This window comes from Hydra vulgaris, chromosome 06 (genome assembly GCF_038396675.1).
Source record: "Hydra vulgaris chromosome 06, alternate assembly HydraT2T_AEP".
Lineage (NCBI taxonomy): Eukaryota > Metazoa > Cnidaria > Hydrozoa > Anthoathecata > Hydridae > Hydra > Hydra vulgaris.
The window spans coordinates 60,821,968-60,833,435 of record NC_088925.1 but is presented as its reverse complement, the minus strand read 5'-3'; positions in this window follow the sequence as shown (position 1 = coordinate 60,833,435).

The window sequence follows — 11,468 nt, the reverse complement described above, 5'->3', positions numbered from 1 at the left end:
ATTCATTCAATTTTTAACTAATTTTTCCCTAATCTTTTTTTATATTTTAAAATGGATGATAATTTATTAATTAAACTTATTGATGAAAATGTTACACTATGTGATAATGATGTCACTAATTATTTTAACCTAAGATTGTTAGAAAACAAATACTATTCAATTTCTGAATATAATTTCTATCTTCAACAAAATAAAAATACATTTTTAATCTTAAACATTAATATTCGAAGCCTAAACAAAAATTTTGAAGATTTTAAACTTCTAATGCATGAATTAAATCATGATTTTAAAATAATCTGTTTTACTGAGACCTGGTGTAAATATGACGAGCATAACTTTCAATTTGAATTGACAAATTACGCGTCAATTCATTAACCACGAAACTTCCGTACGAATGGAGATGTATGCACTTTTATTCATAACTCAATTAATTTTATACCACGTAATGACCTTAGTGTGAATTAAAAAGATTTCAAGTCATTGTGCATTGAAATAATTAACAAAAGTTCTAAAAACATAATTGTTGATGTTATTTATTGAGAATCAGCGGGTAATTTAACAAATTTCTTTACGTACTTTTTTAACAAAAGGTAATAAAAAAACAAAAGCATGTTTACTTAGTCAGTGACCTGAATATTATTATTTTGAATCATGCGTCAAATAGCGGTGTTAAATATTTTGTAAATACTCTTTTACAAAATAACCTCATTCCAACAATAACTAAGCCAACAAGAATCACAAAAAGTTCCTCTACCCTACGAATTTGCTTGAACGTATAGTGTAGAATAGCCTGTATAATCATTTAACCGAAAACAACATGTTATACAGTAAGCAATATGGTTTCAAAAACATCATTCAACAGATCACGCAATAGTAGAGTTAGTTAATCATTTATCTCGTGGTTTTACCGAAGACTGTTTTACGTTTGGAGTTTTCATTGATCAGTCGAAAGCTTTTGATACGGTGAATCATTCCATCCTAATAAAAAAAACTGGAATATTACGGAACAAAGGAGACAAACTTACTCTGGTTTGAAAATTACCTTTCAAACAGAAAACAATATGTACAATTTAAAAATTTATAAACGACCAAAAAAACTGTAAATTGCAGAGTCCCACAGGGTTCTATACATAGACCTTTACTAATTTTACCATACATAAATGATTTGTCTTCAACATCAAACTTATCAAATTTTATTTTATTCGCAGATGACTCGAATCTTTTTTATTCTCACAAAAATATTGAAACACTTTTTACAGTAGTAAATGAAGAACTAAATAATGTAAATAAATAGTTTATATGCAACAAATTATCTTTGAATGTTTAAAAAACTAAATTTTCTTTTTTTCACAAACCAAGCAATACAAAAGAAATTCCACTTATTCTTTCCAATATTTTGATGAATAAAACTAACATCAAAAAGCAAATTCTGTACATTTTGATGTGAACTTTGATGAAAATCTTTCTTCGAAAGTTCATATAAATTATATAGAAAAAATAAATCCAAAAAACATTGGCATGATCTATAGAGTTAATCCACTTTTAAATTTTAAAGTCCTTAAAAAGTTTATATTTTTCCTTTATATATAGTTACTTAACTTAGGGCAATATCATGTGGGCAAGTACTAAGCACACTAAGCTTTAAAAACTTCATTGCAATCAAAAAAATGCATTTAGAATCGTATTTGGAGCTGGTTGAGCGATTCCTTGTGAACCTCTTTTACGAATAATTGGTGCGCTGAATATTTTCAAACTTAATATCCATCTTGTTCTACAGTTCATGTATAAAACAAAATATGGACTGTCCCCCAAAATATTTGAAACTTATTTTAAAGAAATACACCATAAATATGCTAAAAGATTTTCCGCAAACAACTTTGTTATACCAAAATCTTATTCTAAACAAAATTCTTATTTAATTTAGAATCGCGGACCACTTTTGTGAAAAAGATTCCCAAATATCGTTTCCAGAAAATGAAAATCTCTACATCAGTTCCAAAACTGATTCAAAACAGTTTTTATTAAAGACAGATTTTTAAAAGAAAGACTTATAATAATATAAAGCAAAATCTGTGTTTATGCTTTATATTATTATAAGTCTTTCTTTTAAAAATAGATCAGATATATAATTTAAAAACTGAAAAACAAGGTAATTATTCCTTGTAATCATTAAAAAATAAATGAACTTTTTTGACAATAGCCATTATTAAAAATCACATTTTCTCGCTTTTTATTTTTTTTGTGTGTGTATATATATATATATATATGTATACATATATATATATATATATATATATATATATATATATATATATATATATATATGTATATATATATATATATATATATATATATATATATATATTATATATATATATATACTTATAATATATATATATACTTATAAGTTATTATATATATATATATATATAATAACTTATATATATATATATATATATATATATATATATATATATATATATATATATATATATATATATATATATATATATATAAGTTATTATATATTCACTTATACTTTTACCCAATCTATTTATGATATTATGTATTAAACGATATCTTACTTCGTCTTATATATATTTTTATATAAAGTTTATTAAACTTATATAAAGTTTTATATATTCACTCTTACTTTTACCCAATCTATTTATGATATTATGTATCAAACGATATCTTACTTTATTTTTTATATATTTATTTTAAACATTCATTCAATTTTTCTTTTATACTATATATGTGTATATATATATACACACACACACACACACACACACATACACACACACACAAGAAAAATAAAGACTGTACTTATTTCAGCACCTTTATCACCTGGAATGATAACAAAACTCAATTATATTTATTTGAATGTTACCTCACTGGAAAATAAATTAGATGAAATAAAGGTTGTGACAAGTTTGTATTGTTCAAAAATTGTTGGAATAAGTGAAACTTGGTTCAAAAATTACTCAATTGTAAATATTCCTGGGTACAATATATAAAGATATGATAGAAGTGGTGATCGTAGAGGCGGTGGTGTATGCTTATATATATAAAAAATTCAATAGGTTCATATAAGCTGGTCGACACTGATTTTAGTATTAGCAAAATAGAACAAGTTTGGGCAGTAGTTTATTTTGGCCCAAGATAAGTACCTGGTTGGTTGTCTATAGAGACCAAAATATTTTGTTGATATGGTAGATTTTGACAATATTTTCAAAATAGCATGAGGATATGTTGATGTTAATGCCTTTAAAGATGTACTAATTATGGGTGATTTCAGTTTCCCAGCTATTAAATGGTCAAATGGTAGTATAGCATCAATTTCAAATGACTGTGGCATAGAACATAAATTCTATTAAAACTTTAAGTGATACTTTCCTCTATCAACATATAAAGATACCAACTTTTCAATTGGCTAATGGCTCAACCTCAAATGTTCTAGATTTAATATTCACAACAGAATCTGGCAGTGTATATGCTGTTGATCAAAGTTTTGTGCTTGGTGACATAAACCAGGGTCATCAAATTATTTACTTTAAATTCGTCTTAAAAATAATTTTAGCAGATTAGTTTGTAGTTATTTTAAGTTTTTGTATAGCAAAGCTAAATTTGATAAAATTTCTGATTTTATGTCCAATATTGATTGGGTGAAGTTGTACGTAAACAAGACAGTGCAAGACACGTATAACGAATTAATTTACTATACCACTAAAGCATGCAAATTTTTGTTCCAACCATAGACATCTCACTAATCAAAAGCTCAAAAGCTCAACAGCTCCTTGGATTAATAACGAAATCAAGCAGTTAATAAGAAGAAAAATAAATTTAAGATACATAAATTGTGCTCACAGATGGAATGATATTAAACTAACTAAAGAATATAAGCAGTTATGCAAATTAGTTCAAACAGAAATATGCAATGCTTGACTTTTATTTGAAAAGAATCTAGTGTTAACCTCTAAACTTAATCCTAAACTGTTATATAAGTATTTAAACAGTACAAATTAAATAAAAGATTCAATAAAGGTCATAAGAATGCCTGACGGAGATTTATCCCATCAACCAAATAAAATTGTAAACTGCCTAAATAAACATTTTCAGAATGTCTATACTATTGAAGAAAAAGGAGATTTAAGAACAATTCGGAACAACATATTCCTACTATTCAGAACAGAACATATTCCTACTATTCAGAACAAAACAAGAACAAATATATTCCTACTATTCAAAATGTCTTTACTATTGAAGAAAAGTTAGATCTTCGACTTTTCATCTCGAATTAAATGATGTAGTTAAATTTGAGGATATTGAACCTTATAATATTATTTTGAGTTAGTTTTATCTAAACTTAAATCACTAGAAGACAAATCATCTGGAGCTGATAAACTTTGTTCAATAGTCCTCAGGATTTGTGCTACATTGTTAACTTTACCACAAACTCTGATATTTAGAGACTCACTTAAAACCAGTCAACTGCCAATCCAGTTCAAGTCAGCAAATGTAACACCTATATATAAAAAAGGTGAAAAAACAGTGGCCAGCAATTCTCACCCTATTTCATTAACTTCTATACTTTTCAAAATATTAGAATTTATTATAAGAGAAAGAATTGACAAACACCTCAACGAAAACAATTTACTAACAATCCAACAGCATGGTTTTGTAAAAGGCAAGTCTTGTACCACAAACTTGTTAGAGACTCTTGACTTTATTTCTTCATGCCATAGCAATGGTTTACCATGACGATACTAAGATTTTGTCCAAGGTAATTTCTGATGAGTGTACCTCAAGTCTACAGAGGGATTTATATACATCATTTAAATGGAAAGAAGACTGGCTTTTAAAGTTTAATGTTGATAAATGTGTAGTGATGCACTATTGAGTAAGCAACAAAAAGAATCCTCCATATATTAATGGCATAAAACTACCATAATCAAACAGCGTAAAAGATCTAGATGTAATATTTTTTAAAAATCTCAAGTGGAATGATCAAGTTATTTCTGTAACAAATAATGCAAATAGAATGTTAGGTTGAATTAAAAAATCGTTTGCAAGATTTGACTGTCATTTACTTAAATCACTATACGTAACATTTATTTGTCCATTTCTAGAGTTCTCAGTACCAGTATGGTCCCCGTACCAAAAAAGTGACTGTAAAGTAATTGGAAAAGTGCAGCGTCGAGCCACCAAACTGATTAAATCAATTTGGTGTTTCAAGGAAAGGTATGATTTCTTTTACAATGGATCAGCTTGTGGAATTGATTGCCTTTGAAACTAGTCAAATCATTGTCTGTAAACTCCTTTAAAGCAGGATTCGACTGTTGGACAAACAACAATCGATTGAAGCGGCAGTCACATTGTGCTCAAAAGCATTCTCACTGGCCAATCCAGTTACAGCAGCAAATACTAACTAACTAACTAACTAACTACACACACACACACACACACACACATATATATATATAGATATATATATATATAGGCATATATATATATATATATATATATATATATATATATATATATATATATATATATATATATATATATATATATATATATATATATATATATATATATATATATATATATATATATATATATATACAGTCCCATGACAATTTATTAGTGCCACCTACATTTTTTCTGTATTAATGATTTCTTGGGGTTATAAAATGCAGTAAACAATTAAAATGTATTCAAATACTTTTTATTTTTAATTGATTAACATTCAAATACACAATAAAACCAAATAAATCTATAAAATAACGACAAAAGTTAATAAACCTAATAATAGACACACGTTGTATCAATATTTTGTGAGCCCGCCTTTGGCATCAATAATTGCTTGGACGCGTCGAGGCATGCTTTTAATACATTTTAATGACATTCCTTTTAAATTTATATCGTGGTTCTAATAATATACAATTTTTTCAATCAAATTAACTTTGTTTGTGATAATTTCTTTTGCAATTTTTCTCTTTAGGAGTTACCAAACATTTTCTATTGGATTGACGTCTGGTGAGTTACCTGGCTAATCCAATAACGGAACCTTTTCTTCTGAGAGGAACTTTTTTATAGATTTTGCAGTATGGCAAGAGGCACCATCTTGCATAAACATAAATTTATCCATTTTACCAAACCAATCCCTTAATTGTGGTAACAATCGATGTTGCAAGACATCTCGATATTGGTCTTGCCTCATAATGCCCTCGACAACGTAGAGTCGACCCAAACCTTTTCCGCAAATCACGGACCAAATCATGACAGAAGCCGGATGTTTCACAGTTTTTATAACACAGTCTTCGTGATATTTTTCCGATATTTTACGGCGAACATACTGAGCTTTGTTTCTCGTCACTTGGATTGTGCTCTCATCACTAAAGCAAACCTGAAATAAAATATTGTTTTATAATTTCTCATTCCATGTGTGTTTTCATATAAAAATATTAAAATAATTTAAACACAAACCTGTTTCCAATCTTCTACTGTAAAGTTTTTATACTTCAGAGCCCATTTCAATCTATTTTCTTTCATTTTGATTGTTAACTTTGGCTTTTTTACTGGCCGACTACTATTATAACCGAGATCATTGAGTCTTCTCTGCAATGTTCTGGTGGACACTTGAATTCCAAAGGCTTGTAATTTGTTTTTATGAAAGAATTAGTAGCAGTCCTATCCTTCTTTATTACTTTCGACAATGTTCTTTCACCACGAGGAGTCAAAAAAATTTTTTTACCACATTTATCTTTCCTTTTCGGTGAACAGTTATCACCCATATCCAATTTTTTGACAACTCTCTGTACTGAGGTATGTGAAATACCACATTTTTTAGCAATTTCATGCTGTGAAAGTGTTTTTTCATTTTATCAATGCTTTTATAAATACAATTTTTGTTGGTGAAAGATCTCTTTTTTTACCCATTACTAAAAGATACAAAATTTTTGAGGTTAGAGTTATCAAAAATGACCTTCCTGTAACAATAATATTAGAAAATCTTTATTTACAAGTTTAAATGATATTAGTAAAACAAATAAAAACTAAATATTGCACTTACTTCTTCAGAATTCTAAAAAAAACGATAAAATAGACAGAGAAAACAATCACGTGCTTGTAAAGATGACAGTTGAGTAATAGTGTCGTGACAAGATGGCTTCCAGAAATGTCAGGGATGCCAATAGTAAAAAAAAGTCTGAATAAATTAACTTTATACATAATTGACTTCTTATAAATAATACATTTAAAATATATTACATTGCTTTTCAATTGTTAAATTCAACTTGAATAAGAAAATATAAAAAAAATATTGGTGGCACTAATAAATTGTCATGTGACTGTATATATTGCCTGAGTATGAGAGAATATATATATACATATTGAAGAGAAACAGCATTTTTAGCATATACTGTTACTTACGGGGCATTTTTATTTTTAAAATGTCACATCTTTAGATATATATTTTCTGTTTTAAGAGATAAGACGTTTATATATTGAATATATGTTTATATATGAATCATGTCAAAATCATTTATTTGTTTTCCTGTATATTGAAGTTTTGTTCAATTATTATAATTTTAGAAATTATAGTTGATTATATGCTGTGTTACTAACGGGACTTAATTAAACATTGCATTAAACCTGTTGTTTTCAGTTGAATATTTCAACCCAAGTATTTAACCTGTATATACTGGCTACTAAAATTAAATTGACTAGTTATTATTCTGCATAAAATTATACAAAAGATAGTTTTAGCTTTTTGCGGAATCAAAGGATAAATGACAATAAGTGAAATATTAATTTTTAATTTTTTATTAACTAAAACAAAAAAAAGAAATATTAAAATAACAACAATAATAGTGTTCAATTTCAACACATTCTCCCCGACATCTTTATGTTTTAAGCAGTCAATTGTTGAAAGATCTAACCAATTTGTAGAAGTGCAATTTCAAGTTGACTGACTTGGTAAAGTATCATTTTTAACCTTATTGGACATGGCAGGTCAAGACTCACTGGATGTCGTAGGAAGATCCTACAAAAGCTGCAATCACTGTATCAGATGCATGGGTTTCTAATGGTTTATTCTCATGAATAGAACAAAACAAACTGGACATTTATATTTAGGATGCACAGTGTTTCCACAAAAGACGCAAACTTTTTTTTGGAGGAGTTGTTACTGTCAGGAATGGTAGCAGATGTGGTGAGAATTTCTGCATTCTCATTAGAAACAGATGCTGTAAAAGTAGGTTTTTGGTAAACTGAGGATAGATAATCTTCAGAATATTTTTGAGCAGATTCGTAAGTTCTAGCTTTGTCAAACATAATCTCTAGTGTCATGTATCAATTTTAGAGAAGTCCTTATTTGATTTCATTAGAAGTTATACTACTGATAAAGGAGTCACGAGTTGCTTCTTCTTGTTATTGTAATTGAGTAACTGCATTAAAGTTACAATCTTTGGCAAGTATTTTAAGTGCTTGGATGTACTCAAAAATCAGACGAAGAAGAAAATTAGTTAGAATTCTTAGTTTGTGAATGTTTTCTTGAGATAACACATTTAAAAATTATTCAAAAGTTCAAACAGTATTCTTAAAGTTATAAATGTTTAAATTCTTGGTAACTTAATGGTGTGTTTGGAGGTGATTCCAAATGTGGTGGTTGTAGAGCTTTGTCCATTTGTTTTTTGTTACACAATGATTAACATGTTAATAAAATTGTTGCGGACTCAAAGGATAAATGACAATAACTGAATTATTGCTTTTTAACGTTTTATTGACTAAAATAATAAGAAGAAATATTAATATAACAACAATAATAATAATGCTCAATTTCATCACATAGTTATGTATTTATATATCTTAAATCGAATTACTTATCGTTACTTATGTAGACAATTCTACGCTTTTATCAAAATGTAGTTTAGCTACTATTTATATAAAAAGTATGAGGCACGACTTTAATTTGAAATTTAAAACAAAACAAAAAAAATTTTAAATTTTTTAACATATGGCAACCAAAAGATTACTTGGTTTTTGTTTGAATTTATTAATTTTATGAAAATAACTCACTTAAGCGTGGAAATCCCAAAGTGTATTGCACAAATAGAGTGCTTGATATTCGTAAACGGAGCAGTAAAAATTAATAAAAACACTTATCTAATTAGGACTGTCGAAGAAAATTTGATAAGTGTTATATATATATATATATATATATATATATATATATATATATATATATATATATATATATATATATATACATGTCAGGCCTTGTTACGAGATTTCGCTGCGGAACGAAAACGCGTAGCGCATTTCTAAATAACTCAACTCGGTAAATATATTTTGTACTGTTAGAAGTTATGATGCGTCATTTGCGTCTTTTCAAATACCGCAATGTAATTAAAGTTATTTTATTAACGCGTTAAAAATCGTTGTTTTTTTTTTCTTTCTATGACAAAAGTTACAAATAAAATTTAAGTTACTACTTGAAAAATCATTTTTATCATTTTTTTCAAATAGGAAATTTTATTTTGAACAAAAATATTTTTTTCATAAAATGTAACATAACATTTGTTTATTTTCTTATAATTTTACAGTTGGTTTTTAGTTATTTTTCTAACCGTTAATAAATTTTTTTCTTATTTATTTTGTGAACTCTTTTTAACAGTGTTTTTAAACAATAAAGAGTCATCAGTTACCGGTAACATATTCGTATTTACCGATAACATATTTGTATAGTTACCGATAACATATGCGTATAGTTACCGATAACATATTCGTTATAATTAATGCTACCGATAGCATATTCGTATAGTTTACGATAACATATTCGATATCATAATTTATTTTCATAGCCTAAACGAACGTCATTGAAACTTTACGTTATTGAATTAACAATAAACAAAATATTTTATTAATAAAATATTTACATCAAAATAAATCGTGCATTTTTTAAACTATTGTGACAAAAAAATATTTTTATATTTAAAAGGAATTTATATATTTAATTCCTTAAGATAAACTTAAAACATATTATTTTTTTTAACTAATTTTTAAAAACAACAACAAAAAATTATTAAACAAACTGTTTCTTTAACAAAAAATCGATTAGTTTACAATTGCGGTTAAATGCTTTTACAACTTTATTTCTTCTGAATAAACTTCACGTTAACGACATCGAAAGATAAGATAAATAAAAGATAAGATTTTCCGTGGCGCAAGACTGCTGAACGCGTAGGCAAATCGCTTTATCGCAGGCAAAATGCGAACTGCGTAACGCTTCTTAACAAGGCCTGATACATATATATACATATTATATATACATATATATACATTCTTATTAAAGCCTGATACATACATATATATATATATATATATATATATATATATATATATATATATATATATATATATATATATATATATATATATATATATGTATATATATATATATATATATATATATATGTATATATATATATATATATATATATATATATATATATATATATATATATATATATATATATATATATATATATATATATATATATATATATATATATATATATATATATATATATATATATATTATGGCCACCTATGAATTTTGATCATTTTGAAGTTTAATCTAATTTTATTCATATGAAGTGTAAAAATTCATTATTGAAAGTTAATCTTTTGTTTAAAATAAAGCTTTAACTCATAAAGTGAGTGCTTTTTTTTTTGCTACTGGCAACTCTACCGCTTTTGACAGCCGTTTTTATGATGTCATCTTAATTATAATCTTTTTGCTGTACATTTGTTAAGTTTTATTATCAGAGTTTTAAATTCGTTTATTAAGTTATCGTCAAAATATTTATTTAAATCATTAAAACTATTGTTTCTTGAATATTTCTTTTTTATTTTTTAAAAATAATTGTATTTGATTTGATATTTTTAACGTTATGAGTACCAAAGAAAATTCTTCACTTTACTATTGAAATGTAATATCTTATTTTAGTTATGGGGAATAAAAAGGACTTCTTACCACAATAAAATTGCTGAAATCAGGGCACTTTTAATAAATAGTAATCTTTCTCAACAAGAAATTGCCAGTAAATATGGTATTTCGCGGGTTTCTGTTCAAAATATAGACAAAATAATGGCTAAAATGAAGCCGAAGAGGGTTGGTAAATGTGGAAAGAAGAGAATCCTAACACCACGTGCGAAAAGAATACTTACCAAGATTGTTTTAGAAAATAAACTGGTCACCAACAATGAAATAAATAATAAGCTGGACCAATCTGGAGTCAAAATTTCAAGGAGAATAGTTCAACATTGTCTAGCAGATCTTGGTTACATTTCACGACGTCCAGCTAAAAAGCCTAAACTGACACCAAAAATGATGCAAAAAAGGCAGGTGTGAGCAAAAAAGTATAAGAATTTAACAGAAAATGATTGTAAACTGGTAA